This window comes from Pinus tabuliformis, chromosome 3_1 (assembly GCF_031772625.1).
Source record: "Pinus tabuliformis cultivar Carrire ecotype Pingquan chromosome 3_1, CPIR1, whole genome shotgun sequence".
In the NCBI taxonomy this organism is placed as follows: Eukaryota; Viridiplantae; Streptophyta; class Pinopsida; order Pinales; family Pinaceae; genus Pinus; species Pinus tabuliformis.
In genome coordinates, this window is record NC_142301.1 from 975,327,590 (window position 1) to 975,346,929 (window position 19,340).

Below are 19,340 nucleotides of genomic sequence, written 5' to 3' on the forward strand. Positions count from 1 at the left end.
CATTTTGTTGAATTGATTTTTCATTTTGAGACTGAAAGTGCTTAGGACCCTTGGTTGGTTTATGACCATTCTTTTTGGGATGCTGCTTCTTAGGATTCTTTGAACTTGGTTGTTGTTGGGTGCCTAATGATTTCTTAAAAGAGTTTCCAAGATTAAGAAGACCAAGATGTAGGAGTTTTTCTTGTTATCTTATTAAAGAATCACAAAAGGCATCAAAAGAGGGGGAATTGTAGGTTTGCCCTTGAGAAATAAAGGCTTCTCTAGTAGAATGGAAGGTGGAAACAAACACAGATTAAACTGGTCCTAACTTAGTAAGAATGGAATTGATAAGGCTACCATATTCTTTCTTAACCTTAACACCTTCCAAGAGAAATCTAAGGGTCTTTAACTTGGACAAAAAATCTTCAATGGAAGACAAATTATTGGGGTCCAATGTAAGCAACTCATTTTTAGTTGATGGGCTCTAATTTCATTTTTAATGCCAAAAACTTTATTGAGCTATTTCATTTCTTCATCAAGGGTATCAAGTTCTATGATATGGAATCTAAGGTCTGAATAAATAGACATCCCTATCAACCCACATGCTTGATCTTGCTTATTTTCCCATTTGACTGCCTTATCTTCATCTTTAGGTTTAGACTCTTGGCCTGAGGCTATTCTAAAAATACCTTTACTTCTAAGTAAATCCTCCATGTAGGACACCCATTGGAAGTAGTTGGTGCTGTCAAGAATAACTTGGCATGGAATTTCCATTTTAACAGAAGCTGAAGCTGTAGATGCCAAAACTAAGTGTTCCAATGGAAATATCTTGAAAAATTAGGCCGATTAAAAAAACACGGCTATGAAAACGGCTTCTGGATGAAGAAGTTATGGATTTTTGAAGAAAAGTTATTGAAGATGCCGACGAAGTATGTGAATGTGTAGAAGTGAATGATAATGTTATATTTTTAAAGAAATACTCCCTCTTTCCAAACTTAATGTAATTCCAAGACCTCTATTCTCATAAAGTAACTTTGGACCAAGTGAGCTAGTTTAAAAGGTTAGTAATTTTTGGAAAAGAGGAAGGGTTTTTTTAGTCACTGAAGCTTTGGAGTGTGTGCTTACTTGAAAAATCCCTTTTTCCCTACAAAACAAAATACCACACTACCCAACATGGACATGCAAAAAAAACCCAAACCTTATGAATTGAAGTTGACTTTTGTCAAAGACTAAATATTTTACTCATTGTTTTTGATTTTCCGAGATCACACTAAGGTGCGGCGGAAAATAGAATATGCATGAGAAAAATCCTTCCTTTCTGTTTCTGATTTTCCCAGATCACATAGAGTCGCGGGGCAAATAGCATACGCAAAAATGAAAGGTATAGCTCCGGTAATAAAAAACAGAGAGCTAAATAAACCGAAATAAATAGAGAGATGAATAATTAAAACTGCAAATAAAAAATCTATACCTCCAGATCTTAAAAATGACGTAGCTAGGGCTACCAGAAACTTTTTCGCATGAAAGAAAGGGGTTCCTCACTGGAACAAATGCTCCTAACACAATAGAGCAGTCTTCTTGTCCTGAAAGCAGTTAGAAACAATAGATCTAGTAAACGATAGTTGGATGCAATTGTACCGACTTCAGAATTGGATCACCAATGGATGCAACCCTCAAATAAATTTGATACCACGTAGGAATTTACAGGGTAATTTCTTCAGATAGAACAACAAAGGACACCGCTCACAAATAGATCACATATCAATACACTAGTATTCTTGACATGGTTAAAATCCTCAAAGAGGGAAATAGTCCACAACTTGAGCCAATGCGACCACTTTAGGAAATTTATTAATGTAAAAGAAAGAAAATTTATATAAGCTTCTCTCATGAACGGTCACCTTAAAAATGACCCTCCATGCTCTTTAAATAAAGATCATGGACCAATCGTGTGTTAAGCCACAGATCACGTGTCGATAATACCGAGGAGAGAATGAATCGTCAGATCACTTCATGTCTAGAACATACCGTGACCATCGGATTGTAAGTTACAAAAGTACATAGTAAAGAAACACACTTTACCTAAATCTACACTAGACCAAGTTATACTTAACTATTTCCTATGTGTCAGAATATCCTAACAAACATACTCCAATTTAACCTTTTGTTCAAGCACTTGTTCTTGTAGAAAGTGGTACTTAATGGATATGTGATTGGTCTTGGAGTGCATGACTTGATTTTTCAAAATACAAATAACACTTGTATTATCACATAGAATGGGGATGGGTGGAGAACATGTGATTTGAATATCTTGTAAAGTTTGCATCATCCAGAGTAGTTGTGTGCAGAAAGATGAAACAACCACATATTCTGCTTCAGCTGTAGATAAGGAAATCAAACTTTATTTCTTGCTCAACCAGGATACTAATCGTGATCCCATATAGAATGCACCTCGACTAGTGCTTTTTTGGTCATCAACATTTCTAGCCCAATCTGCATCTATATATGCATGAAGAGTGAGATTTGTATCTTTAGGATACCATAGACCAAAGTCTTGAGTTCCTTGGAGATATTTGAATATTCTTTTTATAGCCTGAAGATGTGATTCCTTTGGATTGGCTTGGAACCTTCCAACAATTCCTACTGCATGCATAATATCTGGTTTGGTACCTGTTAAATAAAGTAGACTTCCAATCATAGATCTGTATGTTTGTTGATTCACTGTAGGAGATTCATCATTAGAACTGAGACTGCTTCCTGTTACCATTGGAGTACATACTGGTTTGGAATCTTCCATTCCGTACTTGTTCAGAATCTACTTGATATATTTAGTTTGTGAAAGAAAGATGCCATATTTTGTTTGTTGTACTTGTAGACCAAGAAAATAAGTTAGTTTGTAAAGACATTTCAAACTCTTGTTGCATAACATAAGAAAAATTTTGACTCATAGATTCTTCATTACTGCCAAAGATGATATCATCAACATAAACAACAATAATTATTAGTTTATCATTCTCAATTTTTGTATATAAGTTGCTGTCTACAGATCCTTTTGTGAAACCTTGTTGTTGAAGATATTTGTCAAGATGATAATACAATGTCCTTGGAGCTTGTTTCAGTCCATATAGAGTCTTTTGAGTTTGCATACAAGCTTTGCATCATTTCCCAGAATGAATCCTTCTAGTTGTTCAACATATACTTCTTATTCTAAATCTCCATTAAGAAATGAAGATTTTACATCCATTTGATATACTTTGAGTTTTTGAAAACTTGAAAGAGAAAGACACATTCTTATGGCCTCAAGTATGGCAACATGTGCAAAAGTTTCTTCAAAGTCTATACCTTCTTGTTGAGCATACCCTTTACAAACAAGTATTTCTTTGTTTCTAATAGCCTCTCCATTTTCATTCAACTTATTCTTGAATATCCATTTTTTTCCTATAACATTTTTATCATGAGGTTTAGGAACTAATTCCCAAGTATCATTCTTTTCAATTTGGTCAAGTTCTTCATCCATGGTCTTAACCCAACATTCATCTTTGCTAGCTTCATTAACATTTTGTGGTTCTATGAAGGATAGTAATGCTAGATAACTAGAAGCTCCTACAAGAGTTCTTCTTGTTTGTACCTCAGACCCTTTTTCTCCTATAATTTGAGATTCTGATGATTATTTTGAACATACCTGGATGGAGCCTTTTTCCTGTCAGTTGTATCATCTTCTGATGCTTCATTGGTTTCTTCCTCTATATCATTTAAATTTGATATGGGAAATAATTCACCGTCTTCATCACTATCATCTTCTTTTGCTGATTTCACATGTTCCAGATTTCTGCATGCTTCATCGATTACAACATCAATGCATTCAAAAAAATTTCAAATTCTCTTATTATAACATTTGTATCCTTTACTTCTAGATGAATAACCAAGAAATATCCCTTCGTCTCTTCTGGGTTCAAGCTTACCAAGTTTTTCATCAATCTTTTTGATGAAAAATTTGCTTCCAAAAACTCTAAAGTGTTTTACAGTAGGAGGCTTACCATACCAAAGTTCATATGGAGTTTGATCACTATTTACACGTACATGAGCTTTGTTGAGAATATTTACTGCAGTACGTGCAACTTCATCCCAGAAGATGTCAGGAGTTCTAGATTCATCAAGCATAGCTCGATACATTTGTTGAATTGTTCTATTCATTCTTTCCACCACGCCATTTTTTTGAGGAGTTCTGGAAATAGAGAACTATCTTTTTATTCCATGTTGTTCATAAAATTCAAAAAATTTACCTAATATGACTTCTCCTCCCCGATCAGATCTGAGACATTTAATTTTTAGATCTAATTCATTTTCAACTAAAGCTTTGAAGACTTTAAAATTTTCAAATGCTTCATCTTTATGCTTTAATAAACCAATCCAACACATTCTAGAAAAATCATCAATGAATAAAATGTAGTATTCTTCTCCACGAGGTGACTTTTTCCTTGTTGGCCCACACAAATCAGTATGAATGAGTTCAAGAGGCTTACTTGCTGATCCTTCTTTGGCATTGAATTGAACTCTAGTTTTCTTACTGAATTGACATGGTTTGCAGATGGTATTTTCTGGGATGATGATATCTGGAAGATCACAAACCGCCTTGAGCTTGCATGCTTTTCTTATTTGAGAAAAGCTTAGATGCCCCAATCTTCTGTGCCATAACTAGTTCTCTTCTATTTTTCTTAGATAGAATTGTTCCTCCTTTTAGTATATATAGATTGCTTGGAGTTCTTGTACCTTTGATTATGGTCTTTCCTGTATCAATATCACGAACCACACATTCTTTTGATCGAAACACAACTTCATTTCCTTGATCACACATTTGACTAACACTCAACAAGTTATGCTTTAAACCATCAACATACATAACACTTCCAACTTTAACCTTTTCTTTTAAATAAACAAAACCCTTACCCTTAATGACAATGGGTGTGTCATTTCCAAAAGAGACATTCTTTTCCTTTTCTAAAGCTTTGTAAGAAAGGAGTTTATCTTTATCACCTGTCATGTGTTTAGAGCATCCGATATCAATGTACCACTGATTTTCTTATCCTTATGAAAATAAATCTATGCCACATCTTTCTGACTGAAATTCCTTCCTTTTCCATACCTTGGAATTTGATGATGTTTGTTCCTTTTGAATTGTTGGCCGAAATTTTCTCTTGCATTCAAATTCTTCATGACCAAAGTTATTGCAAAATGAAAATTCCATTTCATTTTCAAGAGGAGAAAAGTTATTATAAGATCTTTTCTTGATTCTTGTCACACTCCTTTGTTTTCTTTCTTCTCTAGTCATGATAGTCTTGTAAGAAACACATTGAGTAGCTTTATGACCAAAGTTATGGCATGAAAAACATTGTCCATTAAAGAAGAAGTTTTTGTGATCATAAAATCTTTTGGTGTTCACCTTTTGATTGGTGCTTCTATTGATGTTCACCCTTGGAGTAAAATGAGCATGATTTACCTGGGGAGTACCTTTAGGATTTTGCTGAGGATTGATGCATTGTTCATTGGTTTTTGCTGCATCAAGATAGCTTTTGGTGCTGACTGAAGGATTTTCTGGTTGGGATGTTTCTCCAGTGTATCCAAGACGAGTCTTTATAAGCGGAGAACATTGAACCTTGATGATTTCATCTAAGGTTTCCGATCCTTTAGCAAATCTAAGATTAAGATATTTTGTCTTCTCAAGTTCTTTTCTTAAATCCACTACTTCACATTCTAATTTTTCATTATGCTTTTCTCTTTCAGTGAGTTGATGTGCCAAAGTGTCTATGACCATATTCTTTTCTTCCAAACTGATCTTAAGTTGAGTGATTTCTTCAAGAAAATCTTCCTCTTCTAAGGCATCCATAAAATCATCATTTTCATAAGCCATGAGTATTTTAAAATCTTGTTTATATTCATCTTCATCACTATTAGACAAGCCATCACTATCTTCATGAGTATAATAACTTCTTCTATTAACAAATTGATTTCTATTACCTTTTGCAGACTCATTTCCTTTTTCATGATTATATTTATGAGGACATTTAGTAGCATAATGACCAACTCTACCACAAGAAAAACATTTGAATAAAAGCTTACCTTTGATTCTTCTGGAACCCCGTTGAGTCTTCTTTACAAAGTTTACCTCATCTTCTTCTGAAATATATCTTGATTCCTTGAGATCTTCCTTTTATTTTCCCTTTGCTGAAGCTTTGAAAGCGGCTTCTATAATATCTATTGGACCTCCTTTTCTCGTTTCAAAGGCAGTTAAAATTCCATGAAGTTGATCAACAGTAATAGATTGAAGATCCTGCTTCTCTTCTATGGCAGATACTTTTGACTCAAATTTAGAATACGAAGATCTCAAAATTTTCTCTACTAATGTAGTCTCCTTTATTTCTTCACCCAGATTATTCATACAATTTACAATCTTATCTACTAGTAAAAAGTAACTAGCACATTTTACATGGGACTCTCCTTCGTAGATTTGAATTTGTCCCATATTGCTTTGGCTGTGTTGAGCTACATGACTTTGATGAATTCTGATTCTGATAGGCTTCCCAATAACACATTGACGACTTTGGCATTTTTTTCACATGATTTCTTTTCTGCTAGATCTATGGGGATTGTTGTTGGATATTGGTATCCTCCTTCCTCAATTACCCAAACATCAGCTTCAAGTGATTGAAGATAGGCTCTGGTTCTTATCTTCCAATATGCTAAGTTATTTTTGTTGAATATTGGTGGTATGATAGATCCCATGCCTTCGTGATTATTCATCTTAAGAGATCTCCCTTCAAGAGATCAAGCTTCTTCCGAAGGACCTGCTATAATACCAATTATTGGGAAAAATTGCTGAGAGGGTGGGGGGGGTGAATTAGTATTTTAACTTTCACTATTATGATTTTCCTTTTCAAACAATATACGCTACTTTGCTGAAACCAACTAGTGTATGTTTGCTACTATAAAGAATGAAACTAACGTATATGTAATAAACAACTAATTCATTGTCTTAAATTAGAGTGTGATGCATTAAGCAGTAAATAGATGCAGTAAGAACAAAATAAATCAACACACATAAGCCAAACGCATGAACACCAGGAATTTTTAGGTGGAAACCCAATGTGGGAAAAAACCACCATTGTTGTCGTCTCAGCCTTCAATCTTTTGATAATAAAACATGTTTACAAATTTTTTACTGGTGCAGACTTTTCTAGTACATAGGCATCTACCTGCTGAAGGCTACAACCTTCTCTCATTTTCCAGCTTCTACTGGAAGGGAGCTCCAACCCCCTAGCTCTTGTACTGGCTGATATGTTTACTAGTATGTAGGCGCCGACCTACAGAAGGCTACTACCTTCACTCTTCCTCCAGGGACCACGTTTCATAAATTTTCAGACTAGATACTCCTGGTACATAACAACACAATATGAAGGCCATGTTTCATCAAATTTTCATACTGGACCCATTAGTAACATTGAAGCTCAAAATTAATCACCACTGCAATAACTGCATCTACCAACAATCAGTCAATCTGAATAGTCATATCACTATCACCAAAACACAGAGTTGAACCTAGAACACTGCATCAACAATCAGAACCAACTGTAACCTCAAAAATCATATGTCAGAATGTATACGCTACTTCAGTGAAGCCAACCTGCATGTATACGCTACTTCCTTTAATCAAACTTACGTATACCTCCAAAAATACCAAATCATAAAAACCTCTGAATCAAAACTGTACAACCAGAATATTCTGAAGATCTACTATCAAGTTATAGAGTTCTAAACAAATAGTTGCAAAGATCACCCTTCTTACTCAATCAATCAATCAATCAGACTCAATCTCCTTATACAGTCAGTTCTACTTTCAGATCTAATGAAGACATCATTAACAGACAACAGTAAAACAACAACACTGATAAGATAGATCAGTCATCTTTGAACATCAAGCTTTTCTTCTGCATATGCTACTTGGAGGTGTCGAACCAGTGTGTATACGCACCTTCACCAAGGCAAACCAACGTATAGATCTACAAATAATAACTTATAACTTCACAGCTATTCCAGACTTTAGTCATACCTAGATCATAACATTTACAGGATAAAACATGCGTTAACATTCAGATCTAGCCCAACAATTATCAGATCATACAATGATAAGTCATTTCAGGTTTCATGATCCTGATCCAACATTGTATCCAAAGGTGCACAAGATATTTCAGATCATATCATAACCATAGCCCTTACAACATAAAATATACTTCAGATAGAAGTATTCATGAAAAACCTTTTCACTTGCACACTTAGCCCTTTGATCTTCTCCTCCTTATATAGTTTTAGCCTTTCTCAATACCTCGGACCAAAACAACACATAGAACCTATGGTATTCTTAGACGGGATCAAATAATCATTATTCCACTCAATATTGTGGGCTAATACCATGGTATGGACCCTTGGTATTCATTTATCTTAATTTCCTTAATTTTTCATATCATATGCACTTTTACTCTTGTTAAAGTGCGTGCATATGTATAGACTCTTTTTGTTTAGTGAACCCACTTGTATACACTTCTTGGACTAGGTGAACCAGCGTATACAACTTAATACAACTAAGAACATTCTTTTTCTTCAATTTCTTGATTCTGATTTGAAGTCCTTTGCTCTAACATCTTGTTCTTCTATACCATTTCCTTGTTACCTCTGAATTGACCTGTTACAATGTGAGCCGCCCTTTATCAAATCTGAACTGACCTTTACGTGGGTTGCCAGGTTTCATAACTTACTCATACTATATGACTCATTTTGATCTCATATAGTTATTGGGAATATATCATATGATCTAACATGTCATTATAACACCCTTCCCACATTATATACATGATTAAGATGGAATATCTCCCTTTTACCTTGGGTCGTGGTTTTCATGAAACAAATGTGCACACAGATTAGGGGTTGAATTTATACTATGATGTGTTGCTATGTTTTGATTTTATTTCTTAATATATTGTTGACACTTAATCCTCCAGGATTGGGAAAATATGGTGTAAATATGTAAATACAAAATAAGAAAATGAATAGACCTTGGAATGTGAATCCTATGTGTTCATATTAATGTTCTTCTTAATAGAAAATTTCAATATTATGGAATTAAAATATACCTTGCTTGACATGGTATCAGAGTGCAGGTCTGCAGGTCCTAAATTTAGCAGCCTTTTTCATTTGTAACTCCATTTCCATTAGTATAACTTGTCCCTCTACCATTCCTTGCCTTAGTAGAACCATTTGCTTTGTGGAAAATTTAAATTCATCCACATCGACCTTAACAAAATCTCGTTTTGTTGCCTGACTATAATGTTTTTGCAGTCATTTTACACACTATACACACTGGTCGAGACCCTCCTTCAATCGATACACATTGTGCAAGTTGTAACAAGGTTGTAGACAACATTTCGTCGCTTAGTTCTAGCTTGAAAGGCCATGGTGGTATTGTAACTAAACCTACGTTTACTTGTGTTTACACATCCACGCATTTAATTGCAATTATTGGTTAGTTTTGGTATTGGTGTTGTGAAGTTTGCTAAGGGTAATGTGAATGTTGCAGATCGCATAAGACAATCTCTAACGAAGATTTGAAGACTCCACCGATAACACAACTTCCTTTACCATGAATTGTTGTGCGGGTATCACCAATAATATATGCTGCATTTCGTTGAATTATAATTAAGAATTTGTATATTCATATATTCAGTGATGGTCATTCCATAGTTTCAAAAAATAATATAACATTGAAAACATATGTAATATGTATGTATTTTCATATTTGTAACACAATGTTTTATATTATAATACCATGAGTAGTAAGGAAGAAGGAGAAGCCTCATGGGAGTTTGACAATTGGAAAAGTCAACTATTCACTTTTTCATCTCACTTCCATTTTAGTTTTCCTCTCTTGTTGTGTCATAACCCCCCCTCTTTCTCCTAGGAAAATCAATATTCCACATTCACTTTGTAGTTTATATTATATTTCATACTTTTACATCATTGTCACATAAAAATTTACTTTTCTACTAGGGAAAATTGTAGGGGCTAAATTTCACCCTTGGGCTCATTTTCTATGTTTTTTCTCAAAAATGGATTCACTAATTTCCATTTTTGCTAAAAATATTTCATCCAAATTCTATAGGATAAAATTATTTTACCTTGAAAATGCCAAAATTTTATAGAAACTATATAAAATGTTTTGAAATTTGAATATTTTTACAAAAGTATTACCAATATTTTACAGTTTACATATTTAATACAATAAGATTCGTTAGGGTTTCTACACTTTAAAATAAATTTTATTCCTTAAAATTTTCCCTATTTAGTACTTCAACTTAGGAAATTTCCTGATCTATGAGTCTAATATCTTCTCTAGTCTGACCTTGGCCTTGGGCATCCACTAGGAACCTAAACATATGTATAAATTTACATCATAGATTTGTTCAGGTTTTGAGAAAAGAAGACCTTACTATCCCCTTCCTATATAACATGCCACATATTTCTTGTTCTCTCCCTCTCACTCTCTCCTTCCCTCTCCATATCTCCCTCCACTTCTCCCTCTATCTCCTCAATGGCCAAACTATAATCCAAACCCTAAGAATTGGATACCCAGATATTTATGGCTTTCTATCAAACTGTTAAACTCCCCAACCTTCCATTGGAAACCAAGGAAATGAAAATCCACCCCTTTAGTAGGTCTTCCAGGAAAATGACAATGAAAAACACCATCTCCCAAGAGCCGTCGCTGATGGCCTGGAGGATGTTTTGCGGAGAGGAACTACACCATCCAAACTTTCCTTGGTGCCTAAAGCCTGCAATCCAAAACCCTTTTCTGACCCAATATGTCCTTGCACTAGGTCTTTTCCTCTGGATAGATGGTCCTTCGCAGAAAAGGGGAGCTCATAGTTTTTAGCCAAGTGTCCATTCCTATGGTGCCACCTACACCTCAAAGCTATTCCTTCATAATCCAATAACTGAATACACTCCACCCCAATCCTGATATCCATGTCTTCTAGAAGCCCTTATCTGAGGTCCATATTAATCAGAATATAGGCGTACATATTAATCCCCATCTCCAAATATGTAGATTCATGGTCTAGATAGGATCCCAATGAGTTACCCATACCTTTGAAAATTAGGGCATCCCAATAGTTAGGAGGGAGACTTGGAAGATGAACCTAAATTGGGGCCATATCTAGCATCTCCTACTTTGCATGGAAGAGGGGCATCTAGAATTGAAAAGGATAGGAGATGAATCAACTTTCCAAACCATTTGTTGTACCTTTTGGGTGTTAGCTGCATCTTTGAACCACAAATGAATCCAAACTCATGTTAGCGGAGACACCTCTAGAGGAAATTTGAAAATAGGCGATATTTCCTTGTCCACCCACGCTTTTAGGGTTGATGACTTGAATTTTCAAAAACCCTAACACCATTTATGACGTTAGTTCAACCTTCTTCTATCTCGGGGCAAGGCTATCCTTCACTAGTTTTCCCAATGAGGGCGAGGCTGATGGCACTTGAGATGAAGGAAAAATAGGAAAATAAATCAGAGAGGCTTATGAGAGGGAAGAACCCCCACTATGGATGCCATAACATAATGTATGCCTTCCTATGAACTTCCGAACAATAGGGAATCTAAAATTAGAGCTAGAGAACCCAAGAAGAGTTCTCCAACCCCTGAAAAATGTCCTCAAGCCTTGGTTTGGCCGAAACTAGAGGACCTGAACAATGCATGGCTAGAGCAGGGGTTAGGACCTTCGAACTATCAGATGGCCATATATTAAATTCTTAACTTTTTCTTTTCTAAAGACTTGGTAGGCCTAGAAACCACAATATGGTGATCTTCTAAGCTGACTTCCATATGTGAATGGATGAAATTCTTGTGACTAGCCCAAGTTTATTGAAAATACCACTCCTCTGGTTCATAATCCACCAATTCATCCTCTTCCTCGTGGGTCCAATAGTAAGAAACCAACATCTCATCTGAAAAGCATATTTGACAAGTAGTTGTGTGTCTTCAAAGGGTTTATCATGACGACAATATTTGTAATTAAAAAATATATATCATGCGGATAAAAATCTAATGGTTACCTTTTAATATTATTTTCACTTTGACAACGATATTAGAGCCCGACATTGTCAAAAAAATGCCTTGCTCTTGTCTGAAACTCCACGACCCTTTCTCCATCTACAATTTATTTGCAGGCCTCTAAGGTTTCTCTAGTGTTGAATTCCTCTCCCATGGTAGAGATGTTATAATGTCCTCTTTATGTAGGTTTTAACCCCGTACAGAAATTACCTACATACGAATCCTAAAACACAGAAAAATAAACAATGCGAGAGCATAACACATAAAATGCATATACACAGATATTTTCCCATTGGATCCCAAAACCGAGACTACCAGCTTGATTTTTCGTTATATTCCTTTCAATGTTACAATACATCTTTATACATGCCGAAGCATCCAATACCATGGACCGAAAACCATCGCATCGAAAACCATGGACCGAAAAACCACAGGTAGGTTCGCCCAACCTAATATAGGGTCCAAAATTTTTTTTCCCAGGGCGCTGCCCCGGACCTCGTAGAGGGGGGCTACCTGCCCCCCTCACACCCCCCGAACAGGGGGGGCTGCCACCCCCCTTGTGACCCCCCTGCTGCGCAATCAGCGCGACAAAGGGGGGGCTTCGCCCCCCCTCTAACCCCCCAATTCACTACGTAGGTTAGTCATGGAAAGAATATAACACAACCCAACATTCTCCCACTTGTTGTTTTCTTTCCACAGGGGGCCACAGGAGAGATTAGTCATTTTTCCAGCCCTGAAACACCCATTGTTTCTCTACACCAGGAGAACTTCTCAGAGCTCACAGATTTTGTCAATGCATCTGCAGTATTCTTCAAAGTGTCCACCTTTACTAGCAACACCTTTTTGTCTTCTATCATATCCCTCACAAAGTGATACTGAACATCAATGTGCTTTGTATTTGAATGATAAGCAGGGTTCTTTGCCAAGAAAATTGCACTTTGGCTGTCACAGTCTATCCTTATAGCTCCCTGTACTAACCCCATACTTGAACACAATCTCTGCAACCAAACTGCTTCTTTGCTTGCATGAGTGGCTGCCATGTATTCTGCCTCTGTAGTTGATAGTGCCACTATAGATTGTTTCTTACTCATCCAACTGACTGCACCTCCAAATAGGTTAAACACATACCCACTTGTAGATCTTCTCTGATCCAAATCTCCAACCCAGTCTGCATCAACAAAGCCATGGATATCCAAAACTCTGTTCAATCCTAGTCTTCCTTGGTAGCACAAACCATAATCTCTAATGCCACACAAATACTTGAAAACCCGCTTCACTGCTGTCCAATGCTCCTTCCCTGGTTTGACATAAACCTGCTCAATACTCCCACTGCATGTGCAATGTCTGGTCTAGTACAGACCATTGCATACATCAGGCTACCGACTACACTTGCATATGGAACACAGGACATATCCTCTTCCTTTTCTTGTGTCTTGGGACACTGTTCAACAGATAACTTTACACCTATAGGAATAGGAACCTTCACCGGTTTATTATCTTGCATATTAAACCTCTACAATATTGTCTCGACATACTTCCTCTGGTTTAACTAGATCTTCCTCTTTGCCCGATCTCTTTTAATTTCCATGCCCAAAATATAGTTTGTAGCACCAAGATCTTTCATGTCGAATTTGGAGGACAATTGGGTCTTCAAATCCTGGATAATTTCTTTGTCATTTCCAACCAGAAAGATATCATCCACATACAAGACCAGATAAATAACATGGTTACCAATTAATTTAAAATACACACAGTGATCTTCTTTGCTTCTGGTGAAGCCAAATCCCCGTATAAATGTATCAAATTTCTGATACCACATCCTTAGTGACTATTTTAACCCATACAAAGACTTCTTTAACTTGCATACCAGTTCTTTCTTATCCTTCACCGTAAAGCCTTCAGGTTGCTTCATGTAGATCCCCTCTTCCAAATCCTTGTGAAGAAATGTTGTCTTCACATCCATCTGTTCTACCTCAAAATCAAAAGCAACAGCAACATATAAAAGTAATCTAATAGAAGTTACCTTGGCAACAGGAGAAAAATATCACCAAAATCAATTCCCAACACCTGGGAATAACCTTTTGCTACCAATCGAGCTTTGTATTCCTCCACCTTTCCTTCTGTATTTTTCTTCTTCTTGAACACCCATTTGCTGCCAATGGGTTTCCTTCCAGCCGGCAAGTCCACCAAATCCCAGGCCTCATTTTTGTGCAAAGATGCCATTTCATCAACCATGGCCTCTTTCCAAAGTTTTCCATACTCTAAATCTACTGCTTCCTTCACAGTTCTGGGATCATCATCAGTAATAGATAAAGCAAAATTTGAATAGAAAGCAGATGGACTATACCTTTCTGGCTGCCTTCTTTCTTGAGTTGATCTTCTTACACTCAGAGTTGGTGGCTCTTCATCATCTGATTCCTCCACTGCTGTAGAGTTTGATTCTTCCTCCTTTAGCTCAAACTCTATCTTCTCAGGTTCCTTTGGTTGGACTTCATGTTTAATAACCTATTTCACCTCTCTGAACACCACATCTCGGCTGTACACAACCTTCCTTGTTATTGGGTTCACAAGCTTATAACCCTTTAAACCATCCTTATACCCAATAAATATGCAATTTTCATATTTACTATCTAACTTGGTTCGTTTCTCCTTTGGAACATGTACATATGCATCACATCTGAATACCGTCAAATGTGAAAGAGAGGGTTTCTTACTAGTCCATACCTCTTGTGGAGTCTTGTCCTCCAACGTTGATGAAAGTGATCTGTTGACCAGGTAACATGCTGTCTCCACCGCCTCTGCCCAGAATTCCTATCCTAACCCGACACCACTGAGCATGCTTGCCCTTTCCATCAACGTCTTGTTCATTCTTTCTGTGACTCCATTTTGCTGAGGTGTATATGGAGTAGTCTTCTGCCATGCTATACCACACTTCTTACAGAATTCTTCAAATTCCTTGCTGCAAAACTCTCCACCATTATCTGACCTCAACACCTTTATCTTCTTCTTTGTCTGGTTTTCCACCAGAGCCTTAAATTCTTTAAACCTGTCAAAGACTTCAGATTTCTTCTTAAGGAAATATATCCATGTATTCCTTGAGAAGTCATCTATAAATGATACATAGTACACAGACTTACCCAGTGATGGAACCTTCACAGGTCCAAACACATCACTGTGCACAAGCTCTAATATCTATTTTTCCCTCTTACCACCAGAGGGGAAACTCACCCGATTCTACTTCCCATATACACAATTTTCATAGAAATCAAAATCTAGAGAGCTATTACTCATACCTTCTACCATACCTTTACCATGAAGTATTCAAAGGCCCTTCTCTCCAATATGTCCAAGCCTTTGATGCCACAACATGGTCTTCTCTCCAGAGACCACTAGATTTTCTGCTCCACTTTCAGGAACCACAGAACTGTTGCTCCCATCAACAACAGTGCTACTTTGTAGCTTGTACGGAGTTCCAGTCCGAACTCCTCGCATCAATACCAGTGCCCCCTGAACCATCTTGTAAGTATCTTTCTCGAACACTGTTTTTACACTTGCATCATCCAGCTTGCTTACATAAATCAGATTTATGGCTAATGCAGGACTATGCAGAACACTTGGAAGTGTTCTAACTCTTCCACCTTGCAAATTCAACTTTACTTTTCCGCGACCAACGATTCTAGCCTTCCTCTCACCCCCCAAGAAGACATCACCACCATCGTATTTCTCATACTCGCAGAACCACTCTCTATGGGGAGTGAAGTGAAAGGATGCGCCTGAGTCAATCAACCATGCCTCATGATCTACATGTGTACTTGAAGAAGCCAAGTACACATCCTCACCTTCATCTGAGGTGGTTTTCACCTCTGTAGAAAGAGCACCATCAAATCCCTTTCCTTTGTCAGGAGCTTTAGATGTACAGTCCCTTTTGTAGTGCCCTTTCTTTCCACATTTCCAGCACACCACCTTTACAGGTTTTCCTAGAGATTTATATCTCCATCTAGATTTAGATCTCCCACTCGATGACTTATTTTTGTTTCTATTCTAGGACCGTCCTCGTACAGACAAGGCATCACCATTTTGGCTCTCCATATTTTTCCATCTCATCTCCTCCACCAACAAGGATGAGACTATTTCATCAAACTGTAAGGCAGTTGCATTGCTACCTATTGCAATAACCACACTATCCCACGAATCTGGTAGAGAACACAACAAACTAATGCACTTATCTTCATTTGAAATTTTGATATCAACAGATGATAACTGACTTACCATAATATTAAATGCATTCAGATGCTCTGTCACCGAGTCTCCATCTTTCATCCTCAGGTTATACAAATTTTTCCACAGGAACAATTTATTCACTAGAGACTTAGATTGGTACAAAGTCCCTAACTTGTCCCACAAATCCTTCGCCGTAGCTTCCCCTAATACATTCAGCAATACTGAATCTGAGACACACAATCGTATTGTGCTTTTTTCTTTCTGATCTAACTTCTTCCATTCTTCATTGGTCACTCTTGTTGGTTTAGTACCTGAATCTACCGCAATCCACTGATCTTTATCCACCAACAGATCCTCCATATTGAGTTTTCACAACTCAAAGCTCTGACCATTAAATTTCTCGATCTCTATCTTTCCACTGCTCGCCATTTTATTTTTTCACTAGAATCAATCTCGCAGATCTCCCACTGAACAGGGTCTACCACATGCTCGAGCGAAACCCCTCAGCAACAAAGGCGTCCCCTTGAAGCCAAAACAACTCCGATACCAAATGTAGGTTTTAACCTCGTACAAAAGTTACCTGCATACGAATTCTAAAATACAGAAAAATAAACAATGTGAGAGCATAACACATAAAACACATATACATAGAGATTTTCCCACTGGATCCCAAAACTGGGACTACCAGCTTGATTTTTCATTATATTCCTTTTAATGTTACAATACATATTTATACATGCCAAAGCATCCAATACCATGGACCAAAAACCATCGCGTCCAAAACCATGGACCGAAAAACCATAGGTAGGTTCGCCCAACCTAATATAGGGTCCAAATTTTTTTTTCCCAGGGCGCTGCCCCAGACCTCGTAGAGGGGGGCTACCCACCCCCTTCAATCACCCAGGACAGGGGGGGCTTCCACCCCCCCGCTACGCAATCGGCGCAACAAAGGGGGGGCTCCGCCCCCCCTCTAACCGCCCAGTTCACTATGTAGGTTAGTCGTGGAAAGAATATAACACAACCCAACACTTTAACATTTTGACTCTATTAAAATAAAATTAAATAAAATTAAAAACATAAAATTAATAATTAATCTAATGTAGATCCATCATAACTCTAGCTCTACCAAGCACCAACTGGGAGGAATCAAATCTCTTGAGATGAAAACGTCTTTTAGAGTGAAATGAGATTTGATCCTTGTGGGTATTTGGTAGATCAAAAATTAAGATGGATCTAGACTTGTCATATACAATGAAAAGAATAAAGAAAAATAAGAAGACAAAGTGGCTTGCAAACAATATTAAAATATTTATAATATTTGAATAATTTTTTTACAAAAAAGTGAAGTATTTATTATATTGGAATATTGTTTTTACATTATGATAAAATTTCTAACCTTTGTTAAAATGCTTTGAATCATCTGAATATCATTTTCCTACTCCATTTAAAATGCTTTGACTCATCCGAATATCATTTTCCCATTACGTTTAAAATTGAAGAGGGTATTTTCCATGGAGGATAGGCGGGCAAACTGAACAAACATAACATTCCGTTACCAACATAGCAGAGTGGAGATATAGGAGGGAACCTTAACACCCTCTCATCAATACTGATATTGCATTGGAAATTTTAATACTGATAGTGAATTGGAGATTCTGCTCTAGGAGGGGAACCTTAACACCCTCTCATTGATATTGATAGTGCATTGGAGAGTTCGACTCAAGCAAAGATGATAAATCGATTATTAATTATCAAGAAGAAGAAGGCAACCCCCGTCCTCCATCTATGCAAGAGGCGTATGAGAAAGTAAGTGTTTAAGTAATTATTGTTTGTATAATATAGCGACCATGGACGATCGACATAATAGTTGTGATTTGATCCACTGTGTGATTTATTTTTTGGTTGGGGTAAATGAACAAGAGAGCGATGTGATTAACAAAAGGTCATTAAATTGTACGTGGAGCTCTACATATACAAAGAGAAACTCAAGAAGACCCGATCCAGTCATTCTCAGATCACTATCAAAGCACAGGCTATGTGCATCCTCAAGCAGAAAAAAAAAATGTATGTATATATGCTTTGCATTTTTAACATTTTGTGTGTTTTAATATGTTCCAAATTACTATGTTTTAATCACATAAAATAAAATTATGCACATCTAAATTTTGAGGATTTGGATACAAAATGTAGAATTGAGTGGTTCCTGAAGTGTTTTTTGGTGGGGAGCAATTTCTAACCAGTGGGTTTGGGGGTTTGAATACTGCTGGCAAAAAAGCAGAACTCATAAGCCAAGGTGGATGTCCCAGGTTATGTTATGTTGAGGGGCATGTTGGGGGTTCAAGTCCACCTGGAAAAGGATACATAGAATCATAAGCTAAGGTGGTTGTTCCATGCCTCTGTTAGGTTTCAACATAATGACCTATAGATCTGCCTGACTTAAAACCAAGACCTCTCATGTAAAAACTGTAGAAATTTAAAAAATATGCTAAATCTGAAATTTCCAACTCTAATTCATAGATTTTCTCATAATGGTGTTTAAACTATTTTCTTCAATAACCCTGTAAGAAACATCAAATCTGCCCAACACTACTAGTCAAACTCAAGAGTGTAGACCACAAAGACTTCAAGCATATATCATTTCAGGAGCCCTAAGGGAAAGATCTATCTCAGTACACAGATATGAAAATCACTTCATTTAAAGTGGAAATATAACAGCGACAAAGAGATTTGAAATCTTCATTAAGCATGCTAAAATCAACATAGCATCTAGTGTTGTTGTCCCAATAAATCAACATGCTAAAATAGCCCTGAAATTTGTTCAATACATGAAAAAATCAGATTGGAAATCACAAATTTAGGACAATAGTGGCGCACTTTATATTATTAGAGTTAATACCGAAAATCATCCAATTTTGGTACACCAAGTCTGCCTCAACTCATCCAATGTTGCTACAACAAGTCCTTTTAGTACATCTTGAGCAAA